Source organism: Orcinus orca, unplaced genomic scaffold (assembly GCF_937001465.1).
Source record: "Orcinus orca unplaced genomic scaffold, mOrcOrc1.1 scaffold_63, whole genome shotgun sequence".
Classification (NCBI taxonomy): Eukaryota; Metazoa; Chordata; class Mammalia; order Artiodactyla; family Delphinidae; genus Orcinus; species Orcinus orca.
This window is the reverse complement of record NW_026043764.1, coordinates 250,729-264,666: the sequence shown is the minus strand read 5'-3', so window position 1 is coordinate 264,666 and position 13,938 is coordinate 250,729. Positions and strand designations below refer to the sequence as shown.

The 13,938-nt window shown below is 43.5% G+C and overlaps 1 long non-coding RNA gene across 1 annotated transcript in view; it reads left to right on the top strand.

Annotated features, from left to right (window-relative positions):
* LOC125963192 (uncharacterized) overlaps positions 1-13,938 on the top strand; it is a 275,490-nt gene that overhangs the window by 20,922 nt on the left and 240,630 nt on the right. The gene's annotated exons all lie outside the window — the stretch shown is intronic.

Here is a 13,938-nt window from a genome sequence, read left to right as displayed (position 1 = left end):
TCCTTTGCAAGCTTGCTTGGTTGGCCAAAAAGTGCATATGCGTTTTTTCCTGAATATATTCAGGAAAAAACGCATACGCCCTTTTAGGCCAAGTGCATCATTGTCGACATTCTGCCTCTTTTCCTATGCTTTAAATGCAATTCCAGTCTACCTCCTGAAATCGGTTTCCTGCAATTCTGGCCCGCTTTCAAGTCCTCTTGGCAGCCTTACTTCAGTATATTTTTGGACGATAGCTGTCATTTATAACTCTGCAGGTTTGTGAATTACAGTGCCCCTGAGCTCCTTTCTTCAACTCGCTTTCTTGTGAGCTGGCCGCAACACCGCAGGATTGCTTCAGGCCCTAATCTGGTTCCGGCACGGCATGCTGATCCTTTGGTTAATTCCTCTTCCTGGTGGGAAATGAGAGTTAAATTTGCCCGTCCAGACACCTCCAGCTAGTCTCTCATTGGTTCTCCCTATTCCTGTACATCTTCCACAGAAATTGCAAACTGGGCCAAACAGGAGGTTAAAGGCACTGACTCTCTAAGTCGGGAGAGTGTTAGTAAAGCGTCTGGAATGTTGCACCCGAGTACCAGGGGTCGAAAACTGAGACATATTGGAACACGTCTCCCGATCACATGGTTGATGATACTCTGGGTTCCACATGCATGTTTTAGCTGAAGGAAGAATCCCTTAAACCTGGAGAGTTGAGACCCGTGGAATGGGTACCATGGAATATGACTTCAAAGGGTCTTCATTTTCTCACCGAACCTCTCCAATCCTATCACTGCTGCATTTATGCCCCTGTACACACGCTTGATTCTCTTTCGGAGACATAGCAATCCATAGGTTTTAAGATACTTACTAGTCAGGTACATTCTTAGGCGTTTAATATGGGGTGTTGAGTCCACTTCGTTGAGCAAGGAGTAGCTCTTGTCTATTACATGTTTGGCTTAAGGAACTTTATCTGTGCTCATTTCAATCTCTGGTTTTATGCAGCACCCCAATTCACCTTTTCCCTTAAGCAAGCATAAGTTGGTTTTCTACATTTGAGACACTCTTCTTTTTTTAAATCCAGTTCCTGTGTAGCCAAGTTTCCATTCCATGTATTACTGATATCTTATGATGTTTCTTTTTCTGTGTGACTTATTTCAGTTAGAATCATCATACCTGAATCCACTCATAATGCTGGTACGGGCCTGATGACATAGATTTCATTGCTGAGTGATATTGCATTGTACGTAAGTACCACAAATTCTTTATCCATTTTTCACTTTCTGCGATATTGAACTTGTAACGTAAACGAGGTTCTTGTAAACAGAGCCGTCCCAAACTTTGGGGTGGCTGTGTCTTTTTGATTTTAATTTCCCTAAGCTATAGGACCATAAGTGGAAGTGCCCTAGGCTCTGTTGCTTTGTTTTTTAGATGTTTCAGGAAACACCATACACTTCTCCCGAGTGGCTGTTGGCAATTTACATCCCGCCCATCAGCATAACAAGGCTCCCAGTTCTCCATGGCCTGTCCTGCCTCTCTGGATTTTACACTTTTTTCAGATGGCCCTTTTGACCGGGGGGAAGTGAGACTTCATTGTAGTGCAGATTTCCTTTGCAAGCTTGCTTGGTTGGCCAAAAAGTGCATATGCGTTTTTTCCTGAATATATTCAGGAAAAAACGCATACGCCCTTTTAGGCCAAGTGCATCATTGTCGACATTCTGCCTCTTTTCCTATGCTTTAAATGCAATTCCAGTCTACCTCCTGAAATCGGTTTCCTTCAATTCTGCCCCGCTTTCAAGTCCTCTTGGCAGCCTTACTTCAGTATATTTTTGGATTATAGCTGTCATTTATAACTCTGCAGGTTTGTGAATTACAGTGACCCTGAGCTCCTTTCTTCAACTCGCTTTCTTGTGAGCTGGCCGCAACACCGCAAGATTGCTTCAGGTCCTAATCTGGTTCCGGCACGGCACGCTGAGCCTTTGGTGAATTCCTCTTCCTGGTGGGAAATGAGAGTTAAATTTGCTCGTCCAGACACCTCCAGCTAGTCTCTCATTGGTTCTCCCTATTCCTGTTCACCTTCCACAGAAATTGCAAACTGGGCCAAACATGAGGTTAAAGGCACTGACTCTCCACGTCGGGAGAGTGTTAGTAAAGCATCTGGAATGTTGCACCCGAGTACCAGGGGACGAGAACTGAGACATATTTGAACACGTCTCCCGATCACACGGTTGATCATACTCTGGGTTCCACATGCATGTTTTAGCTGAAGGAAGAATCCCTTAAACCTGGAGAGTTGAGACCCGTGGAATGGGTACCATGGAATATGACTTCAAAGGGTCTTCATTTGCTCACCGAACCTCTCCAATCCTATCACTGCTGCATTTATGCCCCTGTACACAAGCTTGATTCTCTTTCGGAGACATAGCAATCCATAGGTTTTAAGATACTTACTAGTCAGGTACATTCTTAGGCGTTTAATATGGGGTGTTGAGTCCACTTCGTTGAGCAAGGAGTAGCTCTTGTCTATTACATGTTTGGCTTAAGGAACTTTATCTGTGCTCATTTCAATCTCTGGTTTTATGCAGCACCCCAATTCACCTTTCCCCTTAAGCAAGCATAAGTTGGTTTTCTACATTTGAGACACTCTTCTTTTTTTTAATCCAGTTCCTGTGTAGCCAAGTTTCCATTCCGTGTATTACTGATATCTTATGATGTTTCTTTTTCTGTGTGACTTATTTCAGTTAGAATCATCATACCTGAATCCACTCATTATGCTGCTACGGGCCTGATGACATAGATTTCATTGCTGCGTGATATTGCATTGTACGTAAGTACCACAAATTCTTTATCCATTTTTCACTTTCTGCAATATTGTACTTGCACCGTAAACGAGGTTCTTGTAAACAGAGCCGTCTCAAATTTTGGGGTGGCTGTGTCTTTTTGATTTTAATTTCCCTAAGCTATAGGACCATAAGTGGAAGTGCCCTAGACTCTGTTGCTTTGTTTTTTAGATGTTTCAGGAAACACCATACACTTCTCCCGAGTGGCTGTTGGCAATTTACATCCCGCCCATCAGCATAACAAGGCTCCCAGTTCTCCATGGCCTGTCCTGCCTTTCTGGATTTTACACTTTTTTCAGATGGCCCTTTGGACCGGGGGGAAGTGAGACTTCATTGTAGTGCAGATTTCCTTTGCAAGCTTGCTTGGTTGGCCAAAAAGGGCGTATTCGTTTTTTCCTGAATATATTCAGGAAAAAACGCATACGCCCTTTTTACCCAAGTGCATCATTGTCCACTTTTTGCCTCTTTTCCTATGCGTTAAATGCAATTCCAGTCTACCTACTGAAATTGGTTTCCTGCAATTCTGCCCCGCTTTCAAGTCCTCTTGGCAGCCTTACTTCAGTATATTTTTGGATGATAGCTGTCATTTATAACTCTGCAGGTTTGTGAATTACAGTGCCCCTGAGCTCCTTTCTTCAACTCGCTTTCTTGTGAGCTGGCCGTAACACCGCAAGATTGCTTCAGGTCCTAATCTGGTTCCGGCACGGCACGCTGAACCTTTGGTTAATTCCTCTTACTGGTGGGAAATGAGAGATAAATTTGCTCGTCCAGACACCTCCAGCTAGTCTCTCATTGATTCTCCCTATTCCTGTTCATCTTCCACAGAAATTGCAAACTGGGCCAAACAGGAGGTTAAAGGCACTGACTCTCCAAGTCGGGGGAGTGTTAGTAAAGCATCTGGAATGTTGCACCCGAGTACCAGGGGAGGAAAACTGAGGCACATTTGAACACGTCTCCCGATCACATGGTTGATCATACTCTGGGTTCCACATGCATGTTTTAGCTGAAGGAAGAATCCCTTAAACCTGGAGAGTTGAGACCCGTGGAATGGGTACCATGCAATATGACTTCAAAGGGTCTTCATTTGCTCACTGAACCTCTCCAATCCTATCACTGCTGCGTTTATGCCCCTGTACACACACTTGATTCTCTTTTGGAGACATAGCAATCCATAGGTTTTAAGATACTTACTAGTCAGGTACATTCTTAGGCGTTTAATATGGGGTGTTGAGTCCATTTCGTTGAGCAAGGAGTAGCTCTTGTCTATTACATATTTGGCTTAAGGAATTTTATCTGTGCTCATTTCAATCTCTGGTTTTATGCAGCACCGCAACTCACCTTTCCCCTTAAGCAAACATAAGTTGGTTTTCTACATTTGAGACACTCTTCTGTTTTTTACTCCAGTTCCTGTGTAGCCAAGTTTCCATTCCATATATTACTGATATCTTATGATGTTTCTTTTTCTGTGTGACTTATTTCAGTTAGATTCATCATACCTGAATCCACTCATTATGCTGCTACGGGCCTGATGACATAGATTTCATTGCTGAGTGATATTGCATTGTACGTAAGTACCACAACTTCTTTATCCATTTTTCACTTTCTGCGATATTGAACTTGTACCGTAAACGAGGTTCTTGTAAACAGAGCCATCCCAAACTTTGGGGTGGTTGTGTCTTTTTGATTTTAATTTCCCTAAGCTATAGGACCATAAGTGGAATTGCCCTAGGCTGTGTTGCTTTGTTTTTTAGATGATTCAGGAAACACCATACACTTCTCCCTAGTGGCTGTTGGCAATTTACATCCCGCCCATCAGCATAACAAGGCTCCCAGTTCTCCATGGCCTGTCCTGCCTTTCTGGATTTTACACTTTTTTCAGATGGCCCTTTTGACCGGGGGGAAGTGAGACTTCATTGTAGTGCAGATTTCCTTTGCAAGCTTGCTTGGTTGGCCAAAAAGGGCGTATGCGTTTTTTCCTGAATATATTCAGGAAAAAACGCATACGCCCTTTTTGGCCAAGTGCATCATTGTCGACGTTCTGCCTCTTTTCCTATGCTTTAAATGCAATTCCAGTCTACCTCCTGAAATCGGTTTCCTGCAATTCTGGCCCGCTTTCAAGTCCTCTTGGCAGCCTTACTTCAGTATATTTTTGGACGATAGCTGTCATTTATAACTCTGCACGTTTGTGAATTACAGTGCCCCTGAGCTCCTTTCTTCAACTCGCTTTCTTGTGAGCTGGCCGCAACACCGCAGGATTGCTTAAGGCCCTAATCTGGTTCCGGCACGGCATGCTGAGCCTTTGGTTAATTCCACTTCCTGGTGGGAAATGAGAGTTAAATTTGCCCGTCCAGACACCTCCAGCTAGTCTCTCATTGGTTCTCCCTATTCCTGTTCATCTTCCACAGAAATTGCAAACTGGGCCAAACAGGAGGTTAAATGCACTGACTCTCTAAGTCGGGAGAGTGTTAGTTAAGCGTCTGGAATGTTGCACCCGAGTACCAGGGGTCGAAAACTGAGACATATTGGAACACGTCTCCCGATCACATGGTTGATGATACTCTGGGTTCCACATGCATGTTTTAGCTGAAGGAAGAATCCCTTAAACCTGGAGAGTTGAGACCCGTGGAATGGGTACCATGGAATATGACTTCAAAGGGTCTTCATTTGCTCACCGAACCTCTCCAATCCTATCACTGCTGCATTTATGCCCCTGTACACACGCTTGATTCTCTTTCAGAGACATAGCAATCCATAGGTTTTAAGATACTTACTAGTCAGGTACATTCTTAGGCGTTTAATTTGGGGTGTTGAGTCCACTTCGTTGAGCAAGGAGTAGCTCTTGTCTATTACATGTTTGGCTTAAGGAACTTTATCTGTGCTCATTTCAATCTCTGGTTTTATGCAGCACCCCAATTCACCTTTCCCCTTAAGCAAGCATAAGTTGGTTTTCTGCATTTGAGACACTCTTCTGTTTTTTAATCCAGTTCCTGTGTAGCCAAGTTTCCATTCCGTGTATTACTGATATCTTATGATGTTTCTTTTTCTGTGTGACTTATTTCAGTTAGAATCATCATACCTGAATCCACTCATTATGCTGCTACGGGCCTGATGACATAGATTTCATTACTGAGTGATATTGCATTGTACGTAAGTACCACAAATTCTTTATCCATTTTTCACTTTCTGCGATATTGAACTTGTACCGTAAAAGAGGTTCTTGTAAACACAGCCATCCCAAACTTTGGGGTGGCTGTGTCTTTTTGATTTTAATTTCCCTAAGCTATAGGACCATAAGTGGAATTGCCCTAGGCTGTGTTGCTTTGTTTTTTAGATGTTTCAGGAAACACCATACACTTCTCCCTAGTGGCTGTTGGCAATTTACATCCCGCCCATCAGCATAACAAGGCTCCCAGTTCTCCATGGCCTGTCCTGCCTTTCTGGATTTTACACTTTTTTCAGATGGCCCTTTTGACCGGGGGGAAGTGAGACTTCATTGTAGTGCAGATTTCCTTTGCAAGCTTGCTTGGTTGGCCAAAAAGGGCGTATGCGTTTTTTCCTGAATATATTCAGGAAAAAACGCATACGCCCTTTTTGGCCAAGTGCATCATTGTCGACGTTCTGCCTCTTTTCCTATGCTTTAAATGCAATTCCAGTCTACCTCCTGAAATCGGTTTCCTGCAATTCTGGCCCGCTTTCAAGTCCTCTTGGCAGCCTTACTTCAGTATATTTTTGGACGATAGCTGTCATTTATAACTCTGCACGTTTGTGAATTACAGTGCCCCTGAGCTCCTTTCTTCAACTCGCTTTCTTGTGAGCTGGCCGCAACACCGCAGGATTGCTTCAGGCCCTAATCTGGTTCCGGCACGGCATGCTGAGCCTTTGGTTAATTCCACTTCCTGGTGGGAAATGAGAGTTAAATTTGCCCGTCCAGACACCTCCAGCTAGTCTCTCATTGGTTCTCCCTATTCCTGTTCATCTTACACAGAAATTGCAAACTGGGCCAAACAGGAGGTTAAATGCACTGACTCTCTAAGTCGGGAGAGTGTTAGTTAAGCGTCTGGAATGTTGCACCCGAGTACCAGGGGTCGAAAACTGAGACATATTGGAACACGTCTCCCGATCACATGGTTGATGATACTCTGGGTTCCACATGCATGTTTTAGCTGAAGGAAGAATCCCTTAAACCTGGAGAGTTGAGACCCGTGGAATGGGTACCATGGAATATGACTTCAAAGGGTCTTCATTTGCTCACCGAACCTCTCCAATCCTATCACTGCTGCATTTATGCCCCTGTACACACGCTTGATTCTCTTTCAGAGACATAGCAATCCATAGGTTTTAAGATACTTACTAGTCAGGTACATTCTTAGGCGTTTAATTTGGGGTGTTGAGTCCACTTCGTTGAGCAAGGAGTAGCTCTTGTCTATTACATATTTGGCTTAAGGAACTTTATCTGCGCTCACTTCAATCTCTGGTTTTATGCAGCACCCCAACTCACCTTTCCCCTTAAGCAAGCATAAGTTGGTTTTCTACATTTGAGACACTGTTCTGATTTGTAATCCTGTTCCTGTGTAGCCAAGTTTACATTCCTTGTATTAGTGATATCTTATGATGTTTCTTTTACTGTGTGACTTATTTCAGTTAGAATCATCATACCTGAATCCACTCATTATGCTGCTACGGGCCTGATGACATAGATTTCATTGCTGAGTGATATTGCATTGTACGTAAGTACCACAACTTCTTTATCCATTTTTCGCTTTATGCGATATTGAACTTGTACCGTAAATGAGGTTCTTGTCAACAGAGCCGTCCCAAACTTTGGGGTGGCTGTGTCTTTTTGATTTTAATTTCCCTAAGCTATAGGACCATAAGTGGAAGTGCCCTAGGCTCTGTTGCTTTGTTTTTTAGATGTTTCAGGAAACACCATACACTTCTCCCGAGTGGCTGTTGGCAATTTACATCCCGCCCATCAGCATAACAAGGCTCCCAGTTCTCCATGGCCTGTCCTGCCTTTCTGGATTTTACACTTTTTTCAGATGGCCCTTTTGACCGGGGGGAAGTGAGACTTCATAGTAGTGCAGATTTCCTTTGCAAGCTTGCTTGGTTGGCCAAAAAGGGCGTATTAGTTTTTTCCTGAATATATTCAGGAAAAAACGCATACGCCCTTTTTACCCAAGTGCATCATTGTCCACTTTTTGCCTCTTTTCCTATGCGTTAAATGCAATTCCAGTCTACCTACTGAAATTGGTTTCCTGCAATTCTGCCCCGCTTTCAAGTCCTCTTGGCAGTCTTACTTCAGTATATTTTTGGATGATAGCTGTCATTTATAACTCTGCAGGTTTGTGAATTACAGTGCCCCTGAGCTCCTTTCTTCAACTCGCTTTCTTGTGAGCTGGCCGTAACACCGCAAGATTGCTTCAGGTCCTAATCTGGTTCCGGCACGGCACGCTGAACCTTTGGTTAATTCCTCTTACTGGTGGGAAATGAGAGATAAATTTGCTCGTCCAGACACCTCCAGCTAGTCTCTCATTGATTCTCCCAATTCCTGTTCATCTTCCACAGAAATTGCAAACTGGGTCAAACAGGAGGTTAAAGGCACTGACTCTCCAAGTCGGGGGAGTGTTAGTAAAGCATCTGGAATGTTGCACCCGAGTACCAGGGGAGGAAAACTGAGGCACATTTGAACACGTCTCCCGATCACATGGTTGATCATACTCTGGGTTCCACATGCATGTTTTAGCTGAAGGAAGAATCCCTTAAACCTGGAGAGTTGAGACCCGTGGAATGGGTACCATGCAATATGACTTCAAAGGGTCTTCATTTGCTCACTGAACCTCTCCAATCCTATCACTGCTGCGTTTATGCCCCTGTACACACACTTGATTCTCTTTTGGAGACATAGCAATCCATAGGTTTTAAGATACTTACTAGTCAGGTACATTCTTAGGCGTTTAATATGGGGTGTTGAGTCCACTTCGTTGAGCAAGGAGTAGCTCTTGTCTATTACATGTTTGGCTTAAGGAACTTTATCTGTGCTCATTTCAATCTCTGGTTTTATGCAGCACCCCATCTCACCTTTCCCCTTAAGCAAGCATAAGTTGGTTTTCTACATTTGAGACACTCTTCTGTTTTTTAATCCAGTTCCTGTGTAGCCAAGTTTCCATTCCGTGTATTACTGATATCTTATGATGTTTCTTTTTCTGTGTGACTTATTTCAGTTAGAATCATCATACCTGAATCCACTCTTTATGCTGCTATGGGCCTGATGACATAGATTGCACTGCTGAGTGATATTGCATTGTACGTAAGTACCACAACTTTTTTATCCAGTTTTTGCTTTCTGTGATATTGAACTTGTACCGTAAACGAGGTTCTTGTAAACAGAGCCATCCCAAACTTTGGGGTGGCTGTGTCTTTTTGATTTTAATTTCCCTAAGCTATAGGACCATAAGTGGAAGTGCCCTCAGCTCTGTTCCTCTGTTTTTTAGATGTTTCAGGAAGCACCATACACTTCTCCCCAGTGGCTGTTGGCAATTTACATCCCGCCCATCAGCACAACTAGGCTCGCAGTTCTCCATGGCCTGTCCTGCCTTTCTGGATTTTACACTTTTTTCTGATGACCCTTTTGACCGGGGGGAAGTGAGACTTCATTGTAGTGCAGATTTCCTTTGCAAGCTTGATTGGTTGGCCAAAAAGGGCGTATGCATTTTTTCCTGAATATATTCAGGAAAAAACGCATACGCCCTTTTTGGCCAAGTGCATCATTGTCGATGTTCTGCCTCTTTTCCTATGCTTTAAATGCAATTCCAGTCTACCTCCTGAAATCGGTTTCCTGCAATTCTGCCCCGCTTTCAAGTCCTCTTGGCAGCCTTACTTCAGTATATTTTTGGACGATAGCTGTCATTTATACCTCTGCTGGTTTGTGAATTGCAGTGCCCCTGAGTTCCTTTCTTCAACTCACTTTCTTGTGAGCTGGCCGCAACACCGCAGGATTGCTTCAGCCCTAATCTGTTTCTGGCATGGCACGCTGAGCCTTTGGTTAATTCCTCTTCCTGGTGGGAAATGAGAGTTAAATTTACCCTTCCAGACACCTTCAGCTAGTCTGTCATTGGTTCTCCCTATTCCTGTTCATCTTCCTCAGAAATTGCAACCTGGGCCAAACAGGAGGTTAAAGGCACTGACTCTCCAAGTCGGGAGAGTGTTAGGAAAGCATCTGGAATGTTGAACCCGAGTACCAGGGGAAGAAAACTGAGATATATTGGAACACGTCTCCCGAACACACGGTTGATCATACTCTGGGTTCCACATGCATGTTTTAGCTGAAGGAAGAATCCCTTAAACCTGGAGAGTTGAGACCCGTGGAATGGGTACCATGCAATATGATTTCAAAGGGTCTTCATTTGCTCACCAAACCTCTCCAATCCTATCACTGCTGCGTTTATGCCCCTGTACACACGCTTGATTCTCTTTCAGACACATAGCAATCCATAGGTTTTAAGATACTTACTAGTTAGGTACATTCTTAGGTGTTTAATATGTGGTGTTGAGTCCATTTCGTTGAGCAAGGAGTAGCTCTTGTCTATTACATATTTGGCTTAAAGAACTTTATCTGTGCTCATTTCAATCTCTGGTTTTATGCAGCACCCCAACTCAACTTTCCCCTTAAGCAAGCATAAGTTGGTTTTCTAAATTTGAGACTCTGTTCTGTTTTGTAATTCAGTTCCTGTGTGGCCAAGTTTACATTCCGTGTATTAGTGATATCTTATGATGTTTCTTTTTCTGTGTGACTTATTTCGGTTAGAATCATCATACCTGAATCCACTGTATGCTGCTACGGCCCTGATAACATAGATTTCATTGCTGAGTGATATTGCATTGTACGTAAGTACCACAGCTTCTTTATCCATTTCTCAATTTGTGCGATATTGAACTTGTACCCTAAACGAGGTTCTTGTAATCAGAGCCGTCCAAAACATTGGGGTGGCTGTGTCTTTTTGATTTTAATTTCCCTAAGCTATAGGACCATAATTGGAAGTGCCCTAGGCTCTGTTGCTTTGTTTTTTAGATGTTTCAGGAAGCACCATACACTTCTCCCCAGTGGCTGTTGGCAATTTACATCCCGCCCATCAGCACAACTAGGCTCGCAGTTCTCCATGGCCTGTCCTGCCTTTCTGGATTTTACACTTTTTTCAGATGGCCCTTTTGACCGGGGGGAAGTGAGACTTCATTGTAGTGCAGATTTCCTTTGCAAGCTTGCTTGGTTGGCCAAAAAGGGCGTATGCGTTTTTTCCTGAATATATTCAGGAAAAAACGCATACGCCCTTTTTGGCCAAGTGCATCATTGTCGATGTTCTGCCTCTTTTCCTATGCTTTAAATGCAATTCAAGTCTACCTCCTGAAATCGGTTTCCTGCAATTCTGCCCCGCTTTCAAGTCCTCTTGGCAGCCTTACTTCAGTATATTTTTGGACGATAGCTGTCATTTATACCTCTGCAGGTTTGTGAATTGCAGTGCCCCTGAGCTCCTTTCTTCAATTCACTTTCTTGTGAGCTGGCCGCAACCCCGCAGGATCGCTTCAGGCCCTAATCTGGTTCCGGCACGGCATGCTGAGCCTTTGGTTAATTCCTCTTCCTGGTGGGAAATGAGAGTTAAATTTGCCCGTCCAGACACCTCCAGCTAGTCTCTCATTGGTTCTCCCTATTCCTGTTCATCTTCCGCAGAAATTGCAAACTGGGCCAAACAGGAGGTTAAAGGCACTGACTCTCCAAGTTGGGAGAGTGTTAGTAAAGCATCTGGAATGTTGCACCCGAGTACCAGGGGATGAGAACTGAGACATTGGAACATGTCTCCCGATCACACGGTTGATCATACTCTGGGTTCCACATGCATGTTTTAGCTGAAGGAAGAATCCCTTAAACCTGGAGAGTTGAGACCCGTGGAATGGGTACCATGCAATATGACTTCAAAGGGTCTTCATTTGCTCACCGAACCTCTCCAATCCCAACACTGCTGCGTTTATGGCCCTATACACACGCTTGATTCTCTTTCAGAGACATAGCAATCCATAGGTTTTAAGATACTTACTAGTCAGGTACATTCTTAGGCGTTTAATATGGGGTGTTGTGTCCATTTCGTTGAACAAGCAGTAGCTCTTGTCTATTACATATTTGGCTTAAGGAACTTTATCTGTGCTCATTTCAATCTCTGGTTTTATGCAGCACCCCAACTCACCTTTCCCCTTAAGCAAGCATAAGTTGGTTTTCTAAATTTGAGACCCTGTTCTGTTTTGTAATGCAGTTCCTGTGTAGCCAAGTTTACATTCCGTGTATTAGTGATATCTTATGATGTTTCTTTTTCTGTGTGACTTATTTCAGTTAGAATCATCATACCTGAATCCACTCTTTATGCTGCTACGGGCCTGATGACATAGATTTCACTGCTGAGTGATATTGCATTGTACGTAAGTACCACAACTTTTTTATCCAGTTTTTGCTTTCTGCGATATTGAACTTGTACCGTAAACGAGGTTATTGTAAATAGAGCCGTCCCAAACTTTGGGGTGGCTGTGTCTTTTTGATTTTAATTTCCCTAAGCTATAGGACCATAAGTGGAATTGTCCTAGGCTCTGTTGCCTTGTTTTTTAGATGTTTCAGGAAGCACCATACAGTTCTCCCGAGTGGCTGTTGGCAATTTACATCCCGCCCATCAGCACAGCAAGGCTCCCAGTTCTCCATGGCCTGTCCTGCCTTTCTGGATTTTACACTTTTTCAGATGGCCCTTTTGACCGGGGGGGATGTGAGACTTCATTGTAGTGCAGATTTCCTTTGCAAGCTTGTTTTGTTGGCCAAAAAGTGCGTATGCGTTTTTTCCTGAATATATTCAGGAAAAAACGTATACGCACTTTTTGGCCAAGTGCATCATTGTCCACGTTCTGCCTCCTTTCTTATGCTTTAAGTGCAATTCCAGTCTACCTCCTGAAATCGGATTCCTGCAATTCTACCCCGCTTGGAAGTCCTCTTGGCAGCCTTACTTCAGTATATTTTTGGACGATAACTGTCATTTATAACTCTGCAGGTTTGTGAATTACAGTGCCCCTGAGCTCCTTTCTTCAACTCGCTTTCTTGTGAGCTGGGCGCAACCCTGCAGGATTGCTTCAGGCCCTAATCTGGTTCCGGCACGGCACGCTGAGCCTTTGGTTAATTCCTCATCCTGGTGGGAAATGAGAGTTAAATTTGCCCGTCCAGACACCTCCACCTAGTCTCTCATTGGTTCTCCCTATTCCTGTTCATATTCCACAGAAATTGCAAACTGGGCCAAACAGGAGGTTAAAGGCACTGACTCTCCAAGTCGGGAGAGTGTTAGTTAAGCGTCTGGAATGTTGCACCCGAGTACCAGGGGTCGAAAACTGAGACATATTTGAACACGTCTCCCGATCACACGGTTGATCATACTCTGGGTTCCACATGCATGTTTTAGCTGAAGGAAGAATCCGTTAAACCTGGAGAGTTGAGGCCCGTGGAATGGGTACCATGCAATATGACTTCAAAGGGTCTTCATTTGCTCACCGAACCTCTCCAATCCTATCACTGCTGCGTTTATGCCCCTGTACACACGCTTGATTCTCTTTCAGACACATAACAATCCATAGGTTTTAAGATACTTACTAGTTAGGTACATTGTTTGGTGTTCAATATGTGGTGTTGAGTCCATTTCATTGAGCAAGGAGTAGCTCTTGTCTATTACATATTTGGCTTAAGGAATTTTATCTGTGCTCATTTCAATCTCTGGTTTTATGCAGCATCCCAACTCACCTTTCCCCTTAAGCAAGGATAAGTTGGTTTTCTAAATTTGAGACCCTGTTCTGTTTTGTAATCCAGTTCCTGTGTAACCAAGTTTACATTCCGTGTATTAGTGATAACTTATGATGTTTCTTTTTCTGTGTGACTTATTTCAGTTAGAATCATCATACCTGAATCCACTCATTATGCTGCTACGGGCCTGATGACATAGATTTCATTGCTGAGTGATATTGCATTGTACGTAAGTACCACAACTTCTTTATCCATTTTTCGCTTTCTGCGATATTGAACTTGTACTGTAAACGAGGTTCTTGTAAACAGAGC